Source organism: Arvicanthis niloticus, chromosome 25, assembly GCF_011762505.2.
Source record: "Arvicanthis niloticus isolate mArvNil1 chromosome 25, mArvNil1.pat.X, whole genome shotgun sequence".
Classification (NCBI taxonomy): Eukaryota; Metazoa; Chordata; class Mammalia; order Rodentia; family Muridae; genus Arvicanthis; species Arvicanthis niloticus.
In genome coordinates, this window is record NC_133433.1 from 13104169 (window position 1) to 13127151 (window position 22983).

The window sequence follows — 22983 nt, forward strand, 5'->3', positions numbered from 1 at the left end:
TAAAATGTGCTTTTCTCTATAAGTTTATTGAGCCAATAAGATGATCAGCTTATATAGATTACATCTCCATTTGGGGGAAATTTAATTTTAACTTCATTTATACAAAACAAACAAACAAAAACACATGAATGAAAAACCAGGGATGGTGGTACATTCTGTTAGCCTTAGTTCTCAAGAGGCAGAATCAGGGGGATCTCTGTGAGTTTCAGGCCAGTTTGGTCTACATAGACAGTTCCAGCCTAGCCAGGGATTCATAGTGAGACTTGGTCTAAAAAGAAATGAATAAATATTATGTTCAGAGAGAAGTTGGTTTATTTTGTTTTTGTTTTGTTGTTTGACTTTTTTTGCTTTTAGTGTCAAGTTTAATCATTTTTATTGAAACTATTGCTTTTTACATATTCCATTAAGGATTATCCTCCCTTTGCTCTCTACGGTCCTCCTCAATTCCCCTTCCACCTGGACCTACCATTTTCTATTACTCATTAGAAAATAAACATGCTTCTAAGGGATATTAATAAAATATGATAAGATGAACAAAAAATACCAGTTTAGGACAAAACTAACAGAAGTAAAGAAGTCCAAGAAAAGGCACAAGAAACAGACCCATTCATTTACACACTCAGGAATTCCATAAAATCACTAAACCTGAAGCCATAATATATTCACAAAGGACCTATAGGGAAAAAGAGAAACGCAAATGTAAATTAAATTAAATTAAAAAGACAGTTTTTAAAAAAGGAAATGCCCAAGTGTGATGTAACAAGGATCCTCCAAAGATGCCCTTGAGATGCTGCTGACCATCTTCTGCTAGGCATGTGCCTACCCTTAAGAGTAGTTGGTTTCTCCACTGAGACTCCCTTTGGAAATTTTCATTTTTAAGTGTTTATTATTTGGAGAGAGCTTTTGAGTTAGGCATAGGGGCTTGTGTCCTCTTCTTTCAGCTCTAGGACTCCATCTGGTGTAGACGTGAGAAGGACCTGGGTACTCCCTTAGTCTCTGTGAGTTCCAATGCCTATTGATGCTGTTGGTTTAGCTTTCTTGGTGTCCTTCATCCCTTCTGGCTCTTGCACTCTTTCTACCTCCTCTTCTACAGAATTACCTGATCTCTGAAGGGAGGGAATTGATGGAGACATCCCATTCAAAGCTGAGTGTTCCGATTTATCTCCCCCCCTCTCTCTCTGCATTATATCTGACTGTGAGTCTCTGTATTTGCTCCCCTCTGCTTCAGGAGGAAGCTTTAGAGAAGGTTGATTTCTTTTTATTTAATTAATTCATTTTTAGCTATATGTGTGTGTATGAGTTTGTGCACATGCATGTATGTAGTGCCCACAGAGGCCAGAAGAAGGCATCAGACCCCTGCGGCTAGAGTTACAAGTGGTTGTGTGAGCAGATGCTGCCAGTTGGTGCTGAAATCCAACTCTGGTCCTCTTCCCACTCTCAACCACTGAACCATCTTTTCAGCCCATTTACAGAACTGTTATTAAAAAAAAAAAACTGTTATTAAAAAAACTGTGCTGTTTTTAGGATTGGCTAATATTTTGATCTTTTTTTTCTTTTTTAGAATAAAATACAGTCAGGACTTGAAAAACATAGATATATGGTTTTGTAGATTACCAACAATTAGTTAAGTAAAAAATTTCAAAATAAATCCCATAACCGAGACTCATAGACAAAATAGGAAAAGGAAAAGACAACGGACACGAGCAGCAGCTGCAAGCAAAATGGAGGCACGGTGTTGGAGCCCTCCTTGTTCACTGTCAAGGCCACCCTGATTCTGGTCAATGATAGAGACAGACTCTTTGCCAAGTACTATGATGACATCTACCTCAGCATCAAAGAGCAAAGGCCTCTGAAATGAACATTTTCAGCGAGACCAATTGGATGGAAAGTGAAATTGCCCTGTTGGAAGGGATGCCAGTAGTCTACAAAAAGTAGCATCAATCTCTATTTCTATGCGATTGTCAGCTCCAATGAAAGTGCATTGATGCTTATTGTGGAGAGGGGTATTAGAAAAAGCAGGCCGTCGGGCTTGCTCCAGGCTGTCCCGCTTGCTCCTGGCCTGACCGCCATGTTCCCGCTCTAACTTTCCTCGCTAATGGAGGCATTGACTGGCCAGTGGCGCTAGCCCAGGACCCACAAGACGTTGGCGTGGCTGCTGCCTCCACCGATCAGCTCCATGGAGTCCAGCCCCTAAACCCGCATACATGCGGTAGATATAACAATTCCAGTACTCAGTAGAAATAAGCCTCTTAATGCTTAAAGATTAACCAAATAAATTTATATATCAGCAAATACTCAATACATAAGATGCCCACACAATTAGAATTGTTAACGCAATTAACTAACCTCGATATGAATAACTACCTGAGACTGCTAAAGACTTGAAGGCTGCTGCCATCTTTCCTCTCTCTCCTCCTCCTCCTCTCTCTACCTCGCCTCCCGCCCCCTTCCTCCCGCCCCCCCCCCCCCAAGGTTCACAAGAAGTCACCTGTATATTGATTCACTGCAGCCCCGCCCAGGAAAGTGGAATTAGCATCAAAATACAAGACCAGGGCGATCCACTACAGCTTAGGAACCTTTCTCAACTGCCTCTTCAACTCCCTGAGCCGGATGCTGAGGTAAAATGTAGAGAAGCTAGCTCTGCTGGAGAACATGGAGGGGCTCTTTTTGGTTGAGGATGAAATTGTAGATGGAAGGGCGATCTTATAGAGTGACCATATTTCTAGCCATCTCTCTAGCTCTAATACGGATGCTTTTACCATCTTACTCTCATTTGACAGTTTTCAAGAGACCTCATCAATTAGGGACCCAATTGACAATCATCAAGAAACTGCATCAATTAAAGTCCTAACTGGGAGTAGACAACAGATCCAAAAGGACCAGTTGACTGGAGTTTATAGAAGGGGACTGTTTAACAGATGTAGACAGAGAACCAAGGGAAGATAAGACACAGCACAGTCAACTATAATGGGAATTACGTCTACCCCTCACTCAAACAAGAAAAAAATGTTTGTGCAACCCAATGAAATCCAAAGCACTAGGAGAGCACTGTCTCATCCCCACCCCCACCCCCCACCCCTCACCCCTCACAGCCCATACTCCTATCTCATACTGAGATAAAGTAGATCAGGTCTTCATCCTTCCTTTATACCTGTGCTTGTCAATATAGTGGAGTGGTAAGGTTGTTACACTATCCTGAGCAGAGTCCTAAAATGACTTTTCTTGCATTTTTGAAGTCATTGTGAGAATGTGCCCATGGAGCTCATTGCAGGGTGATATCTGCAGCAAAGCCACATTCCCCACTTGATGCAATTCCAGTTAAGAGTCAGCTGATTCTTAGTCATGTGAATGAGCCAGACCAAATTGACAGAGTCAATTAGCCAAACCTAGCTGAGCAAGCAGTAAACCTATTGAAGTTGCCTGTTTTGCAACATCATGTTGGTAATAGGTAATGGATTCATTTCCTCTAAATTAATATTGATAGCCACATTCCTCAGTTATATATCCCATGGTCTCTATTCTCTTCAGTAGCACAAAATTCTTTACCTGATGAGATGCTTCAAACGTTTGTTTCTGCAGGCTCCAGGCTTGGGGTGGTCCTGATGTTCGTGGGTGGAGCTTCAATTGATTGCTATGTCAAATTACCGAATTCTTGAGTGAACTTTCTAGGTCACAAACATAGCCTCTTGTCCTTATTGTGAAACAGAAAGTCCTTTTCTCTGGTAATTTCAAACAATCACTCCCCTCTTCTCAGTCACTTGAACCGGCTATTGGAAATTTCAGTTTGTTTACTGGACTAATAACTATATCATTGTCTTCCTTAGTGAATTTTTTTCTTAGGGAATTAAGATCTCCAAACTTTCTAAGACAAAGCTTTTGAGTTTAATATGTGAAAACATTTTTTTCTGTAGGTTGATAGATGTCACAGTAAGACGGATGTGGACACTGCAGCTTCCTGGGTTAATGGCGAATGCTGAGGCAGTGTGCATTGACCGTGTTTAAGTTATTTCTAGCTCTCTTGGACAACTGACCAACCAGCAGCATGTTCCTTCATGTAGACCTCTCTCTGAGCCTAAGGTTGATCTTTCTCAGTCTCTACTAGTATCTTAGTTCCTTTCTTGCCACCGTGACAAAATAGTCAATGCTGGGAGCCTGGATGGCCTGGAATGGGCTTAAAGTGAGACAAAGCATAGGATGTTGCTTTAAGAGTGATGGTCTCCAGATGTAGTTTTCAAGACTGATGGTCTCTGGCATTCAAGACTGATGGAATGTTTGCTGATAACTTCTAAAAGATTCTAAAAACCTCCTTGCTTATTTATGGTTAAAAAACACTGGCTTCTTTTCTCTTTAATTCTGAGCTTTATTAAACATTATAATACTCTGTGCATTATTTAACTTTTTTTTTTTAATGTTCAAACACATTGTAATTTATTCCCAAGGGAAACTTACATGTGTTTACATGTATTCCTGGTTAAAATACTTTTAAAAAGACCTGTACTATTAGTTAGCAAATGTATATGGGAGATAATGAAGAATGAAACATTATAAAAATCATTTTTTAGAATATATACATATATAGATGCCTTTTAAGTTCTTTTAGGGACATGGAAAATTTTCTCTGAAACAAGCCAGGCCAGTTCCAGGAACTGGCTGTAAGGAGTGAAAGTCATTCAGGTGGTAAAAACACAATGACAGGACTGTGGCTTTACAGCTGGAGCTAGTGAGAATAAATAGTTGATAAATGACAAGGTAGGGCAGTGACTTGGTGAAACCACATTTTTGAGAAAATGATTGTACTGGGTAATTTCCATGGCCATTAACCTTTTAGGGTGGGTTTCTTTGGAATGTATCACTATTCTCATGTTATGTATCCTTGGCAACCTCTTATCCCCTCCCCACTCCCCTGGTTTGTGGTTTTGCTCTTTAAAAGACCCCGGTACCCATCACTCAGGGCCAAACCTTGCTTGCTCTTGCGAGAGAGCTTGCGGTTTGACCGCCGGCTTATTTCCCTAATAAACCTCTGCTGTTTGCATCCAGGTACGGTGTCTTGCGAGAGTTCTTGGGTGGCCGCGATTTCCCGAGGCTTGAGTAAGGGTCTCCCTAATTTGGGGGTCTTCAATAACACTGGTGACAAAGTATCTGTGGGCTCATAGTGGTTTCTCTGAAGCTATTCTAGTAAGAAAAGTAGACACATATTAAAAATGATTCTGTAAGGACCTGTTACTGGTCTTCCCCCATGAAAGTTACTCAGAGCAATCAAAGGGCTAGGGTTCCAGTGGTAGCTCCAGGGAATGGTGTCATATTAGGGCTGAAAGCTGTTTTATACTGAGGGCAAATTGGGAAACAGCCATATAAGAGTTTCGATAAGATGCCCATGGTTTTGAGTTGTGAGTCCATGTGTTATGTTACTTTCCTACCATAATTTCACATTCTGTAATTGGATGCATTCAGTAGGCCTGGATAAAGAGGAATAATCACTTCCAGGATGGGTAGCTTTACCCTCTTAAAAACAACAGCAACTTCTTAGTGAAGGCCCCTGATGGACTTCAAAGTTCATCTGTCCACTGCAAATATAAACACCACTTATGTTCCATCTCTGCCCTTTCAAGAGCTACATCTGTGTGTGTCTTCCCCCATTGGTCTAATTGTCAATCCAATCCAAGGACAAGGAGTGTGATTCCAAGTCTCTTATTTGACCCAGCACTGGCCATTTCCTGAAAGTCTGAGTAAATATGTCTTTCAGGCTTGACGTCCTCCAGCGTGAAACAGACATAGCTGAGATCTACCTCCTGAACATCCGTCCAGTGGAAGACTTTCCTTCACTCTGTCAGGACTAACCTGAAGCAGGACACTCATGTGACCGTTGTCCATACCCAGCTCTGAAACTCAGCCATGTGATTTCTTCCTTTGTTTAACTAGTTAAAGGGCATCTCCAGGATGCCCCAGTTATGTGTTACGGGAGGGATAACAAAGCAGTGAGAACAAGCGTTTTGGGAATTTAGGCTCCATTCATATAAAGTGGTTTGCGTTTTCCAACAAGCTAGAGCAGTGGTTCTCGTCCTTCCTAATACAGTGGCCCTTAAATACACATTCTCATATTGTGGTGACCCCCCAAACAAAAAATTATTTTGATTGACACTTCATAGTTGTAATTTACTACCATTATGAATCATAATGTAAATATCTTAGATGACCCCTGTGAAGGGTTGTTCGGTTCCCCCAAAGGGGTTACAGATTAAGAAGTGCTGCTCTACAATCTAGCATTTGGTTACAACAGCAAACAGTATAGGTTGAGTAGGTCAGATAAGGTGATAATAGTCCATACAATACTGCATTTTCTTCTTGTTCTGTGACCAGGAATTCAGACTCTAATAAGGCCCAATGGCAAAGGAGGATCTGGTGTGTGTGTGTGTGTGTGTGTGTGTGTGTGTGTGTGTGTGTGTGTGTGTGTGTGGTTTTGTTATTGTTTTGTGATTGTATGTGGTTTATTTGATGTGGCCTCAAACTTGACACAATCTTCCTGTCTCTGAACCCATACTTAAATTATAAGAATGTACCACTATGTCCAGCTTTTTGGTTTATTTATTTTTGCTTGTTTTGAGATGGGTCTTACTGCTCTACCTAGGCTGATCTAAAGTTCATGAGCTCAAGTTATTATCTCACCTGCATGGTGTCACAGGTGTCCATCTGGCATGCCTCACTTGTAACGCAACATTTACAAATGAAACTTTATAAATTGGACAGGGCTTATCTGACTTTAGATTTAAAAAAAAAATCACAGTGGTATAGCTGGGTCCTCAGGTAATGCTATGTCCAATTGTCTGAGGAACTGACAGACTGATTTCCAGAGTGGTTGTATCAGCCTGCAATTCCACCAACAATGGAGGAGTGTTTCACTTTCTCCACATCCTTGCCAGCATCTGCTGTCACCTGAGTTTTTGATCTTAGCCATTCTGACTAGAGTGAGGTGGAATCTCAGGGTTGTTTTGCTTTGCATTTCCCTGATGAGTAAGGATGTTGAACATTTCTGTAAGTGCTTCTCAGTCATTTGATATTCTACAATTGAAAATTCTTTGTTTAGCTCTGTACCCCATTTTCAATAGGGTTATTTGATTGTCTTGAGTCTAATTTCTTGAGTTCTTTGAGTATATATTGGATATTAGCCCTCTATTGGATGTATGATTAATAAAGATCGTTTTCCAATCTGTTGGTTGCCATTTTGTCCTATTGACCATGTCCTTTGCCTTACAGAAGCTTTGCAATTATACCCAAAAGATGCTCCAACATATAACAAGGACACATGCTCCACTATGTTCATAGCAGCCTTATTTATAATAGCCAGAAGCTGGAACAAACCCAGATGTCCTTCAACAGAGGAATGGATACAGAAAATGTGGTACATTTACACAATGGAGTATTATTCAGCTATTAAAAACAATGAATTCATGAAATTCCCAGGCAAATGGATGGAACTAGAAAATATCATCCTGAGTCAGGTATTCTAATCACAAAATAACACACATGGCATGTACTGATAAGTGGATATTAGCCCAAAAGCTCGAAATACCCAAGATATAATTCATAGACCATATGAATCTCAAGAAGAAGGAAGACCAAAGTGTGGATGCTTTGGTCCTTCTTAGAAGGGGGAACAAAGTACTCATGGGAGGAAATACCCAGCAGAGACTGAAGGAAAGGCCATCCAGAGACTGGTCCACCTGGGAATCCATCCCATATACAGTCACCAAACCCAGACACTATTGTGGATGCCAAGAAGTGCATGCTGACAGAAGCCTGATATAACTGTCTCCTGAGAGGCTTTGCCAGAGCCTGACAAATACAGAGGCGGATGATCTTAACCAATCATTGGACTGAGCACAGGGTCCCCAATGGAGGAGTTACAGGAAAGACTGAAGGAGCTGAAAGTGTTTGCACCCCCATAGGAAGAACAACAATATCAACCCCCCCAGATTCCCCAGGGACTAAAGTACCAACCAAAGAGTACACATGGAGGGACCCATGGCTTCAGCTGCATATGTAGTAGAGGATGGCCCTATCTAACATCAGTGAGAGGAGAGGCCCTTGGTCCTGTGAAGGCTCGATGCCTCAGCATAGGGGAATGCTAGGGTGATGAGGTGGGAGTGGGTAGGTGGGTGGGGGAGAACCCTCATAGAATCAGGGGAAGAGGGTACGGGATAAGGGGTCTGTGTAGGGGAAACCAGGAAGGGGGATAACATTTGAAATGTAAATAAAAAATATCCAATAAAAAAAGATAAAAAATTAAAAATAAATTTTAAAAAAATCACAGAGGTTCTTTGAATGCTTATATCATTCAACTGCCATGCAGTGAGTGAGGAGGCCAAATAGCAAGACACCTAGTGCGAGAGCCTGAATCTACAGCTCAGCCTTTTCTTATACAAGACCCCTTTCAACCATGCAGCCTAAAAGCCATGTGACAAATGGGTTACAAGAAATGTATAGGATCAAGAAGTGGTTTGGGATCTTGAGTCTGCAAACATTTTGCTGTATTTGTATGCTTTATGTTAATATAAGAAAATATTGGAAGCAGCTAACTTATCAAAAGAAAAAACTGATTATTTAACTCACAGTTTTGGAGGACTATAGTGTAAGTATGGCTGATCCCCTAATCACCACCACTTCCTGGGCCTCAGCAGAGGGCAGCAGATGGTACCAGCAATAGGAGGAATAGACACACAAGCCAGGTCTTGTGATTCAGACAGGAGCAGAAAGGAAGAAGAGCTGGTTAGATCATTGCCTAGTACCACTCTCCTGAGAACTCAGTGGATTGCTAAAAGCTGCCTCTCATTCCTGGTGACGTGAAGATCTCTCTTGAAACTCCCTCACCTTCCACAGTGCCAGCCCTTTCACCACAGGGTCCTTGGCAGGGAAAGGGCATTCACAAAACACCCAAACATCTGAGACATTTTATGGATGAAATCCAAATGCAAACATGAAATTCATGTCCTTTTTTTTCCTGTGCCTGTGGAGGCCAGAGACACCAGATTCCTGGAACTGGGGTTATTGGCAGTTATGAGCTGCTTCGTGTGGCTACTGGGACCTAAATGTAGGCCCTCTGCAAAAGCAGCATGCACTCTTAGTGTCTCTGGAACTCACAGTTTTCATACAACTGGCACTGCAAATATCTCATCAGGTACCAGAATGGAATTATCATTAGCAAGCATCTGAGCTAACTGATCGTGTGTGTGTGTGTGTGTGTGTGTGTGTGTGTTTGGTGTATGCATGTGGACTTATTTACTTATATGTGCACACATTGAGCCCAGAGATAAACAACTGGTAATTGATCTCCCTCTCCTCTCTCTCTCTCTCTCTCTCTCTCTCTCTCTCTCTCTCTCTCTCTCTCTCTCTCTGGCAAGGTGTTTCACCAGGCTACAGCTCATGACTTGTTTGTCTACTGCCTCCTGCCACTGTGGTTACAGGTATGTGCCTGATATTTTATGTGAGTGTAGTATCTGAATTCAGGTTCCCATTTTTACATAGTAAATATTCTACCCACCATGCCATCTCACCATCACTCTAGGGTCTAGAGTTGATCTTTATTGATTTTTCTCAATGTGTTCTCCTGCTCTCCGGCTCCTACCTATGTTTGGTGAATAGAAGATACTGGCTAGATAATTTAAGATCAGAGTCAGTCACTTGGCTCTCTACCATAGATTGGTTATACTTTACTGCTGAATAGCATCATAATTCTCATTTTATAGCCACAGTCATGTTGTCTAGGTGTCTTTAAATACCCCTTCTTACTTCTTCAAGTCTGTATTAGTTTGTGTGACGTGCTTTAAGAAAACGCCATTATTCAGTGGTTAAATAACAGAGATTCATCCCTGCAGTTCTGGAGAGAGAGTCTGAAGTCCAAGGGGAGTGGGTACTTACTCCTCTTTTGGAGGCTCTGGGTCAGATATGTTACATGCTTCTTCATGGCTTTTGCTCCTTGACATATAGTAGTGATTATCACAACAATTTCTGTGAGCATTGGGATATGGTGTTTTCTATGTATGTTTCTATCTGTCTGCTCTTACAGGTACACCAGCCATGCTGAATTAAGGCCTATCTAATGAAGTCTGTCTTTAGCTTAGTTTAATCACATTTACAAAGGCACTATTTCCAAAGAAGACCACATTCTCAGGTTCTAGGAAGGAATATTACCATAGGAAGACAATATTTGACTTAGCACCAAGTTTCCAGGTACTAATAATTTTGAATCCCACAACTTTTATGGTGCTATACACCATTCTTTTGTTAAACCACCTTATTTATCCAACTTGACAACCATCTATTTTAATGAGGTTAGGTTTAATAGAGGACTACTATGATTATCAAGGTTACAAACTTCCAATGGAGAGAAGACATTCAACAGTCTTACCCATCTATTACACCAAGAACCATGACAATTACTGGCATGATTAAATATGTATAAAGGTGCAATAAGTGGCATTCACATGTCCATGGCAACCAACAGCTGCCTAATTAGACTTAAGTCCCCCAAGAGGAGAACAATTATGCCTGAAACTGGGAACATAGCCAGCTTCCTGGGGCTAGTGAGGTCACAGACTAGAAAAATAATCTACTATTGATAAATCAGTATAATTCCTGACAAAATTCTATATTTTATCCTTACTGCCTAAGTGTAGCTACCATTTCTTAATCAAAGAAGCCTCTCTTTATGCCAAATGAAAGCATCATAGAAAACTACAGCTGAGCATAGTGCAAAAACTAACAAGACAGTGAGGAACTAAGCCCCAGTGGATATATCTATGTACAAAGCAGTCTCTTCTAGAAATGGCTACAGAAACAAAACTGGAGCAACACCAATGGTAAAGGACAAGTTCATCTTCTCATAGAAGAGAGACTGAGGAAGTACTGTGAAGACTTGCTGTTTTCTCTGCATGGGATTCTTCCTGTTCTCTCATGATTATGCATTAGTCAAATAAATGAGATAATACATCTAGATTTATTTGAAGGCAAATAGAAATTTATTGCATGACTATAGTTGCCTATTTGTTCAAGAGACTTTCCTTGTTAGATAGATGCATAATATATATTTTGATTTAATAGACCAGAATGTTCACTCTCAATTTGTGATTCATGGTGGCTTGACTATTAATTTAAATTTTCTGTCTCATGCTTGCTGCTTTGTTATGAATGTCTGTATACAAAGTTGCTCATTATTCATTTGGAAAATCTAGTTTTATTTCTGTCTTTGCTTATAGTAACACCCAAGTCTATCCCAAGTCCTTGAACTTTATCACTTCTGAGGAACACACTGTTCATGTGCTACATCTTTCCAATCCAGATATCAATAGATACAACTACTATTAGCAAAACCACAGCTACTACATCACAAGTGCTGCTCGAGTACCTAAGGAGGCCAGAAATAATGAGACAGTCCGGTAATATCAGTATGCAGAAACTAAAGCAGGCTATGAAGTTCAAGGTCAGCCTCAGTTAAAACATGAGGAGAAAAAGGAGAGCAGCCAGGAATGGTAGTGTACATCTTTAATCCCAGCATGGAGAAACAGAGGCAGGTAGCCCTCAAAGAGTTCTAGGTCAACCTGGTCTACATAGCAAGTTCCAGGCCTGCCAAAGCTACTTAGAGAGAGCCTGCAATCAGCAATACAAAAAGAAAAAGAAAGAAAGCAAGGAAGGAAGGAAGGAAGGAAGGAAGGAAGGAAGGAAGGAAGGAAGGAAGAAAGGAAGGAAGGAAGGAAATAGTAAAGTAGACAAGAAGGTTGGTGGAGGAAATATAATCTGAGGGGTGTAGAAGCAAAGCCGGAGATAAAGTCATAAAATAATCCTTCATATATTTACTTTTGGTGGTAAAATATAAACAACATAGTATTTATCACTTTAATTGCTCATAAGTAGATAATTGAAATAAAATGCATTCATCCACCACATATGCGCCGCGCCAACCCTGACCAGCAGGAATTAAGACACGGAACAACCGGTTCCTTCTCACAGCAGTTTACTCAGGATGCTTAGCAGTTGGTAGTCAAGATGGCGAGCCGGCGATCCCTTCCCGGGCTCAGCTTATAAACCCTGCCAGGAGCCCATGAACTCATGCCACATATCATCTCTCCATAGGCTCGTGACGCTTTCATAAGATCAGGCCACCTTGAAGCACAGCCTTCACACCTAATAAGGACTTGTTTATCACTCGGCCCTCTGGTGGCCATCGCCATCTTGGGGCGAGGTTCTTATGGCACCGAACACACATACTCACCATTACCTATATTAAAATATTTTACCGTCTTTGGCAGAAAATTGTAGCCATGAAGCAGCTCCTGGTACCTTCTATTCTAGCTTCTATCTCTGTGAATTTGCCTGAGTACCTCAAGCAAATGGAATAACTCAATAAAGACTTAATTCCTTTGTGGACTGCCTTAACAAAAGACTCATATTTCTGCACCATAGAGCAATAGTTACGTGAAAATTATGCATAGGGATGCCAGAATTAAAGGGTGACCCAGAAGAAGGGGCATATAGGTATGAAGACAACAGGAAGGCATTAAGAAAAATAGTGACTCTAACTTGACACACATTTTAAGAACAGTTTGTGTATGTCATGAAAATAAAGTCTTAGCCCACTAAGCTATGACGTCATACATTGGCAATGCTCACTACACAAAACATTGTGCTTTCAGCAATGTGAATTCGAAAGAAATGCATACCAGAATGGGAAAAAAAGTGTTTTTCCATTTTGTGTTACTGAAAGTAATTGAGTTGTGCATGATAAAAATCCAAATATAATTAAGTTTCAAAGAAAAAACTCTTTGAATGCAAATAAGTATTTAAGACATTTGAAAGAACTGTGTCATCCTTTTTGTTTTTTTTCTATCTGGAACATAACGGGATGATAAAATTTGATGTGGATAACATCTTAGGTTTGTTCAAACCAGCTTCATCTGTACTGTGGATTCTGTTCACTTCCTAGTCTTCTCTTAAATTATAATATTAAACCTGTTTACTTGTACCTCTCCATTGTTTTTCTATCTAAGAGTCATGGCATCAAGTTCTGACTGGTGATACTAACTCTTGTTTTATTTTTTTTTTTAATTTTTATTTCATGCATACGAATGTTTGCCTGCAACTCAGTGTGCCATCTCTGTGCCTAGCACCTCTGGAGGCCAGAAGACTGCATCAGTCCCATGGAACTGAAGTTACAGATAGTTGTGCACCACCAAGTGGGTACTGGCAAGTATACCTGCATCCTCTGCAAGAGCAGGAAACACTCTTAACTGCTAAGCCGTCTCTCTAGTCCTGGAAATAAGCTTTTCTTTTCAATGTTGTCAGCAATGGAAGTTCTGTAGTTTGCTATTGAATTTCAGGTAGGAGCTGAAGTTTGCAAGCCCAGATGCTTTCTAATCAGTTCAAGAGAACTGGTCCCACTTTTTTTCAACTTAGAAAATAATATTAATAATAATATTTCCCAATCATCACCAAATATTAAAAAAATTTACCTGGAGTTTTATTAAAGAGGGAGATTTTTCAGCCCCATTCAGATCTCTGGGGAACAAGCCTAGATAGATGGATTTTTAAAAGACAACTGTCATGTGCGTTACAGATTGGCAGTCTAATTTAGGGGAAGTCAAACTTCTCAATTATTGATTATAACTAAATGAAATACTAAATATTTATAGTGATCATTAATTTATTTTACATCAGAGTTTAAAAATAAACTAAATGTGAGAACTTTCAGCTGGATACAATCTATTTTAGCTCCCTCACCTGCAAAATTCAAGCCTATAGGGTTGGAATACTGTGGAGGAATGAATGTTAACCCAAAGGGATGTTATGGCAGTTTGAACAATACATTTTATCCACATATTTCCCCAAATATCTTATTTTTAATAAAAATAAATATTTGGCTGATCAGTGGTGGTGCCCACCTTTAATCCTGGCACTCAAGAGGCAGAGACAGGTTAATCTCAGAGTTTGAGACCAGCTTGGTCCACAAAGTGAATTCCATGACAGCCAGGGATACACAAAGAAATCCTGTCTTGGTAAAAATGAAAAATAAAAATTAGGTGTTTTGAAATCTACTTAGCTGAGATCTGGAAATTCCTATGCTCCATGAGGAGTTTCGACTCTTGTCTACTAAGTTAAAGAAGTGACTACTGAGAAACCTGTCATGACCATATCTCTTAATATTCTGTCCGGTAGGCTCAATATGGTTCACATGGGCATATACGTCTGTTTTATAGGATGTTAGATACTTGGAATTGAATTTGGGGGAACTGTTGAAAAACAAGTTACCCCCAAACTTCATCAAATATATCAACAACCAAGTATTTTTCAATCACAATAGATTGAAGAAAATACTAAAATTTCTTGGGAATGCTTATGCATAACATGGGGTCATTATGTAAGTTACTACATTACAGTCATTATAAATAGTATACATTCTGAGTTACTAACTTTCAGAGCCTATATTTAATCTGTTTTTGGAATCATTTCCAGTACAGTTTAATACCACTGCACAACAGAACAGAGAAGAGTCATAGAGCTCAAGGCCCCACTGAAATTTGAACCAGAGTTTTACACTTAAAGTACACGTGCAGACCTACTATGTGCCAAGGAGTGTACTGAGAACTTTATCTGTCATGTGTGTTATAAACTGGCAGTCTAATATAGGGAAAGTCAAACTTCTCTATTATTGATCACACAACAAATGAAACATTAAACATTGGTAGTTATCATTAATTTATTTTACAAATATTTGTAGAGTATCATCTCTGTGCTAAGCACTGTGCATGATTGCCTGGAACTTTATTTTGTAATATCAAACTAAAACAGCTTATTTAAGGACTTAAATGACTATTGTCAGGTACAATGGCACTCGGCAGCCTAGGAAAGGAAAATTCTAAGTTTGAAGACAGGCTGGGTTATACACTCAGACCCTGTCTGAGAAGAAAGCAAGCAAACAACAATAAAACAATGTCTAGCTTTTTTCTTACATAGAAAATCATTTACTGTCATATCACAGAAATAGCAAAAGTGTCTTGCACAGTTTTGGGGACAAACATGACAGATGCAGTCTGTTGATTCAGCAGTGACCTTTCATACACTTCCTGGTGTAAATATCCAAAGACCAACTCCAGTATGTGTTTACTCAGCCTTGTCCTTTCAGTTAGTTCTGGAGAGCAGTTATGAAAATTAACTTGTCCTCTCAGCCAAGTTGAAAACAATCCTTCAAGAAAGCCTTTACATACATTTAGACCACATAAAATGGGTCTGAGTCTTTTAAATGTTTCAAAAGGTCAGTGTATGCCATTTTATATGCATTTGCCTTTAAGAAGCTCGCAAAAGCTATTACAGAAGAAACACAATGGCATGCCATTTGTAGAACATCAAATTACAGTTGATCAAAAGAGAGCTATCAACAGGTTGGCCGACAAAAGCATTATGCAACCAATACTTTCATGGAATTAAGTTAGCAGAGCCAATCTAAATTGTTTGGCAATGTGAACCTAAGTGCTCCAACAGGAATATGCAGTAAACCCAGAGGCTTACCCAGGGGAGGTGATCATACCTGAATAGAGAGGTCTGCGTTCAGAGAAGCTCATTGCTCAGCCTATTTAAAGCTCATTTAAAGCCTGTGGGAATCCCCTAAGAGAATATATCAAGAGGCACCTTCCTGCTAGAGCTGGCCAAGCTGTGTCGACATGAGTAGTATAGGACTGTGACTGTGGAGAAAGCCCAGTGTGGAGCATCTCTTCAGGGGACTCCCAAACAGAATAGTGGAAGCCAGAAGTAGGTATCTCTGTGGCAGTAACTATAGCAACAAGTACAATCTGCCTTGCTTGTGCAAGGGAGGTGATACACAGGCTGCCACCTCGAGGGAATGTTTAGGGTAGGAGGAGCTTTTCTAGGATTAAAATTTTTAAGTAATATGTGGTGCAATTTGGGTTTCCAAATGAGTCAATCTAGAGACATGAGACATTGATATAAATATGAATTGATATGACTATAAGCTTTGTATCATGCAGCTGCAATCTATCATGATGATAATAGTTTTGATTCAACTATTTTATTCATGAAACATAATAAGTACCCTTGTAAGATGTCAGAAACTGGATTAGAACACAGGGTCACAAATATTGGTTTCTACTAGTTTATTGTAGAACATAAACAGTCTTAACACTCATTTTAAACTTAAATAATTTTTAAAAAGTATTTAGACTAACAGAAAACTCAGCAATTTTTATTGCTAGTTTTGAAAAAGATGTAAATAAAATATTATGTAATCAAGTTTAGAGTTTATTACACCTATCTATGAACTCTTACACTAAAATTTTTAAACTGCAGAGAATCTAAGAATGCAAATTTATTGTCTAAATGATTGATGCTTTTATAAACTGATTTTTAAAAAGAGAGGCTTATGGACATATGGTAGGAGTTTCAAGTTACTATTTGTGAGTGATTCTGAAATACATATTTAATTTTTTTTTTTTTACTTCTTTGTGAGGTTGTGGGGAAGATTGTACTATTTATCCCCCGGTAAGCTAGAACTCACCATGTAGAGCAAAATAGATTTGAGTTCACAAAGATTCACCTGTTTCTGTCACTGAAGATTTGGTGTTAAAGGTGTCTATCAAACATGCCTGACATAAACATATCATTAATATTAAAATTTCAAGAAAATGCTATGCCCTATTCATTAACTAGCATATTATAGCAACATTTCTGTATAGAGTAATGTTTAATAGTTGCAGAATGTCAGATGAAAACCCTTTGGAGGACTAAGTTAGGTAAGTTCCCTGCTAGTCCAAGAGATAGGGAGAGGAACCATGATTAGATATAGAGATAGCAGGTCTTCCTCACCCTGCTGACCTCCAACAAAAACATGACAGCTTTATACAAAGGCCTTTCTTCCACTAGAAGGGCCTTCTGCCAGTAGACTGGTCCAACAAGTTCAAGGCCAGACCAGAATGTGTTTATCACAACCTTGTGGACCTAGCAGCCTCTTGTCCTTGTTCAAATACACCAACACTAAATTGGGGGAAGAAGACCATTTCAAAGATCTTCAAAACCCTCATTCCTCGTGGAGATACTGTGTTTTTTGGGTTCCCAAATTACTGCTCTTCTTTGCAAAAATTCTTTCTCTGTGTGCTTGTTCTGTGTGTCTTTACTCATCCCTAATAAAAGACTTTCTTTGCTGATGGATTCTGTCTGCTGTGTCAAAAGTTTCCCCTGACTTTTCCTGCCTTTTAATTCTTAAATAGATGGGGAAAAATAACTTTATCAAGACCCACCAGATAATAAAATGGAACACCTTGAGTATTTAAATACCAGATTATCAAAGTGAACTATAAGAAAATTATTCTTAGAGATACTAAAGTGATTTTCTGACAGCTTATTTCTGAATATCATCTTATCTATGGTATACTCAGTACAAAAAAAAAAGGAGCTCTCATATTAACGGAAATATGAGATAGTTTATTCTGGAGCCATTTTGAGTGACCATGGCCCAGGAACAAAATTGTAGGTTACTACAAATTCCATGTTCCAACATGAAAGTAGTTTCATAGTTTTACAGAACAACAACAACAGCAACAACAACAACAACATAAGGCAAGTATAAAATACAGTGATTGGTACATCAGAGAGGGTGTTATATCATGATAATGGGAGCTTTCCTATAAGGCCTCAGATGCTACCTGGTCAGTCTTCACTTTGGGATTGGTGGAAGTTAGTGGTCTTCTAAACAAATACATTTCAAAGGTCCTTATGTGTTTGTCATGGGATGTTAATAAGGTAATTAACCTCTCTCTGTCCCTGCAATCTCAACATCTTTTTGATTCAATTTGTGGAAATCAACAATTTCCACATCTCAACAGTTTTAATCATTCAATCAGTCTTTGCAAACACAGATTCTTTTCATAAAATTTTATTCACAGTATAGAAGACCAAAAGTTGAGATGAAGGGAAGGCAATGTAATGAGAAGGCCTTTGAAGAGATTCAAACTGAGTCTCAGTTGCACTCAGTAAGATCTTCTCTTGTTGGCCAATGAAGGGGGTCACTAAAGAACAGATGTGATTCTCCTATCATAAAGGAGATCCAGCAGACCAATATCTGATTTTTTATTGGAAAACAGCAGTATACTGCCCTGTTCATAGATGCTGTAGAGGCAGGAGCCAGCTGCCAGGACTTGTTCTCCTGACAACTTGTGAAGGCAAAGACAAACAGCTTGCTTCCGGGGATGGTTTAAATCTGTCCAAGAGGGATTGCAGGAGAATCCAAGTTCCAAAGAAGCTGGACACTTTACAGGCTGAAGAGAGTCTAACATTCGACTATGTTATTTGTTGAGTAGGGTCTAATACATACCACAGATAGAAACCAAGAATGGAAGGAGTAGAGGCAGAACTGAAAATTAATTCTTCTCAGTAGAGAATTGAATTTGTAGATTGTTGTTGGAGCAAGGGGAACACTCCTCCACTCTTAGTGGGAGTGCAAACTTGTACAACCACTGTGGAAATCAATTTGGCAGTTTCTTAAAAGATTGGGAATAGTTCTACCTCAAGACCCAGATATACCATCCTTGGGCATATACCCACAAGATGTTCTATCACCCCACAAAGACACTTGCTCAGCTATGTGCATAGCAACTTTAGCCAGAAACTAGAAGCAACCTATATGTTTCTCAACTAAAGAATAAATACAGAAAATTTGGTATATCTACATAATGGAATACTACTCAGCCATTAAAAACAAGGACATTATGAATTTCACAGGCAAATGGATGGAACTAGAAAATATCATCCTGAGTGAGGTAACCCATATCCAAAAGGATATACATGATGTATACTCACTTATAAGTAGATATTAGCCACAAGGTACAGGATAACCATGCTATCTATAATCAATAGACCCAAAGAAACCAAATAACGAGGAGGGCACAAGGGTGGATGCTTGAATCTTTCTCAGAAGAGGAAACGAAATAGATATCAGAAGTTGACAGAAGAAGGAAACTGAATGGAAGAGGAAATAGGGAGAATAGTGGAGTGTGGGGTCAATATGTAGGGAGAGCAAGGGAGAGAAGGGAGATCAGCTTGGGAGGGAGATACAATCTTTCAGAGATATCAGAGACCTGGGATCTAAGAGGGTGACTCTAGCTGAGATTCCTAGCAGTGAGGATATGGATCCTGAAGCTGTCACTTCCTGTAGCCAGGCAGAACTATTAGTGGAAAGATAAGGACAGCAACCCACCCACAAAGCCTTCGACCTGAAATATGTCCTGACTACAAGATGTGCAGGGACCCAGATAGAAGAGAGACTGAGCGAATGGCCAACCAATGACTGCCCCAAATTGAGACCCATCCCATGGTCAAAAACCAATCCCAGACACTATCAATGACACTCCTATGCTTGTAGACAGAAACCTAGTAAAACTGTCCCCTGAGAGGCTCGCAGCAGCCAATGGAAAAAGATGCAAAGACTCACATCCAAACATTAGATGAAGCTTAGGGACTCTTACAGAGAAGTTGGGAGAAGGATTGAGGGACGCGAAGAGGACAGGAATGCTACAGGAAGACCAACAGAGTCAACTAACCTAGATCCTTGGATGCTCAGAGAGACTGAATCACCAATCAAACAGTGAGAACTGGCTGGACCTAGGTCCCTGCACATGCAGATATGCAGCTTAGTTTTCATGTGGTTCCCCCAAACAACTGGAGCAGGGACTGTTCCTGAGTCTATTCCCTGCCTACCTGCTTGTGGGCCCTGCATCCCTAAATGGACAGCCTCTTAGCCCTGAACTGACTTAATTTGGGGGTAGGGGCATACCTAGATGGGGACTTCTCCTTCTAAAGGGAACCTGGGGAGGACTTGCATGAGGGGGTACTTTGAAGAGAGGAAGGGCTAATATTGGGTTGGAAAGTGAATAAATAAATTTAATAAATAAATAAAAAAAATCACAAAGCTAATAATGTGACCTAAATCAAGCCACTTGATTCCTGCGCTCATCCTGATGAAAAACTAATTATTAATTAAGAGAGTATTTCTGATAGAATTGAGAAAAGAGGAGGGAGAGGATGCTCAGCTAACTGAAATTGAAGTAATCTATATTTACTTATTGTGTAACTCATGTCTAACATTTCCAAGATGTTCAGGCTGTTTCCCAACATCTATATAGGTGGTGGAACATTGTATATTCTAGCTGAAAGTGTAGGCGAGATTCCATGTAGCTTCACCAATTTAAATGATGTTTTTATTAATTATTTGAGAATTTCATGCAATGTATTTTGATCATTTCTATCTTCCTCTAAATCCTCATAGATCTTTTCATACCTTTCTACCTATCCAAACTCATGTTCTCTTCTTTCCCTCGCTCCCCATGAGTCAAGTTCATGCTGGCCAATTATTCCCAGGCATGAGAACTGCTCTGGAATGTGGTCAGTATGCCAAGTGTCACACCATTAAAGAAAAACAACTTTTCTTCCTCCCAGAAGCAAAAATGTATCAATAGCTCCTCAGCTTGGGTGGGACTTTGTGCTTCTCTCCTTTCATACATGCTAAGATTTTTTTTCTGGATTAATCTTGTGCAGTCCTTGCGCATGTTGTCACAATGACTGTGAGTTCATGTGTACATCTGCCCTGGTGTGTCTTCATAACACTTTTTCCTTGGAGTTGTCTAGCATCTCTGGCTATTAAAATATTTCCACCACTTCTACTTAGATCCCTAAGCTTTGAGAGGAGAAGTATAGTACAGACATTCTCTTTAGATATGAGCACTCTGAAGTCTTTTATTCTCTATACACTGACCAGTTGGGTTTCTTTGTTAATTGTTATCTACTGCAAGAAGAAACTTCTCTGATGGGGTCTGAGTGATACACTGACTTATGTGTTTAAAAAGAGTTGTTAGACATCATTTCATAACTCTGTTGGTTCTGTAGAATAACATCTGTTCCCCTGGGGCCTATGACCTATCTAGACACAGATTCTTGGCCTCGTTGACAATGTCAGGCATGGGTTACATATCTTGTAGAAGCCCTAAAAACAATCTAAAGCACCAATTATCTTACTGTATTTTTCAGACTGGTTCATCAATTTAGCAAAGTTCATGCTCTTTAAAAATTATTATAATTTGCCCATCTAGTCTTAATAAATACACTTTGTAAGGTCTATGCACTCAAGCAAGGAATGTACACATTGCTTTTCTGGTAGAAGCAACTTCCAATTTTTAAGAGTAAAATTGACCACATTGTTTTAATCGGGATTGATTTTCACTGCAGAAGTATACTGGTTTTAAAGATCTGCCACCGTGTGTGTGTGCATGTGCGTGTGTGTTCTAAATATCAACTGTGTGCTGATCATGTTAAAGGACTCTTGCATTTTATTCTTGTGTTTTTAAACCCTAACCTAGCCCTCATGTCCTTGCACAGTCAGTGCTACAATAAAAAAAAATTCCCTTTCCCTGCTTTCTTCTAATCACTCACAAATTCCCTTACACAATTTCAGTTCGGTGAACTGGTTTAGCAAAGTACTTGCTGTTGTAATATAGCACATTTTTCAATGAGTTCTTAAGCAACCTGCTTTACTGAGGAATGTGCACACTGCTCTTCTGACAGAATTTCAGAGATGTTGTACAAGATGGGAAAGAAGAAATAGAAGCAATAAAGAAACACAAACTGAGACAATCTTAAACATGGGAATCCTAGGGAAGAGAACAGGAACAAGTATCACCAGCAGAATACAGGAGATGGAAGAAAGAATCTCAGGCTTAGAAGATACAATAGAAGAAATTGATACATCAGGCAAAGAAAACGTCAAAGCTAAAAAATTTCTGACACAAAACAGCCAGGAAGTCTGGGATTCCATGAAAAGACCTAAGTCTAAAGACATTAATTATTATATTAAATGTGGTCTCATTCATCAACTGTTATCCTTAGAGCCTGAGCCATTGGTGTTCACGAAGTTGTCTTTAGGGGACATTCCTATACAAACCACATTCTACTCCAGACCTACATAGACTTGTTGCCATAATACAACGCAGAAATGCATTCAGGCCAACACCAAAACTCCCCATAGTCTAAAACAGTTTTAATCTGATTTAAAAGTCTGAATAATTCTTTCTCTTAGGCTGGTTCTACTCCCGGTTATCAGCTCTCCTTGACAGGTGGTATCCCTTGATTGGCATCTCCAGCATCTTGGGGTCTCCAAGTCAGCCCAGACTTTACCTTCATAATCTCACACAATGGCTTCTCTAGGCCTTCATATAAAGACACCCTTGACACATGCCTGGCCTCAGCAGCTTTCCTGCATCCTAGAGGAAGATTCTATCATTGGGCTGTAGTGTGCACATGGGCGTGGGTCCTGCGGGTTGAATTATGGGTCCCGGTGTCTGCTGCCCCCAAGGGGCTAGGACCACTGCTCAGAGAGGCAGAGGCATGGGAATTTGACTGTGTTCACTCCACACTGGCATCGGGCAGACATCAGACTGTGAGAAGCAGCGTGACCCCGCTCTGGGGGGTGAGGGAACACAGTCTGAGGTCCTGCAGGGATCCAGAGGTTTTCAGTTGGGGGTCCTGGATAAAAAGGCAGCCAGGAACCGGTTAGTTCTCAGGCTATCAGACTTTCAGGCTCCGCCGCCGAGAGGATGCGGAAGGGTCGAGACAGAGGGGTACAGGCTGGATCAGCCCAAAGCTAAAGGGGTGAGGGGGAGACGCTCTGGCTGCATGCTGCAGGGATGAGACTCTTGGTCAAGGCAACTCGCTTGGCTGTGTCATGACTTGCTTGCTTGAGTTGGTGGCCTCCGTGGCTAGAAGTGTAGAAAGGTCGTCAGCGGGAGATTAGACTGCTGCTCATTACCTTCTCCACAATTCCCCACAGTGGGCCCCAAAGAAGAGATATAGTCCAGGGTCTTAAAATATTTATATTCATGGTGGAAAATGGATGAAGCTATACCCTGGTATTCTCAGGGCAGGCCTGAGGTTAAATACCTT

General features: G+C 40.0%; 1 long non-coding RNA gene across 1 annotated transcript; it reads left to right on the forward strand.

Annotated features, from left to right (window-relative positions):
• The first annotated feature begins 9045 nt into the window (after window positions 1-9045).
• On the forward strand, window positions 9046-17210 carry LOC143438385 (uncharacterized). The gene is made up of 3 exons (XR_013107254.1): window positions 9046-9172; window positions 9396-9458; window positions 13135-17210. It is a non-coding gene; the product is annotated as an uncharacterized LOC143438385 (long non-coding RNA).
• Window positions 17211-22983: the final 5773 nt, after the last annotated feature.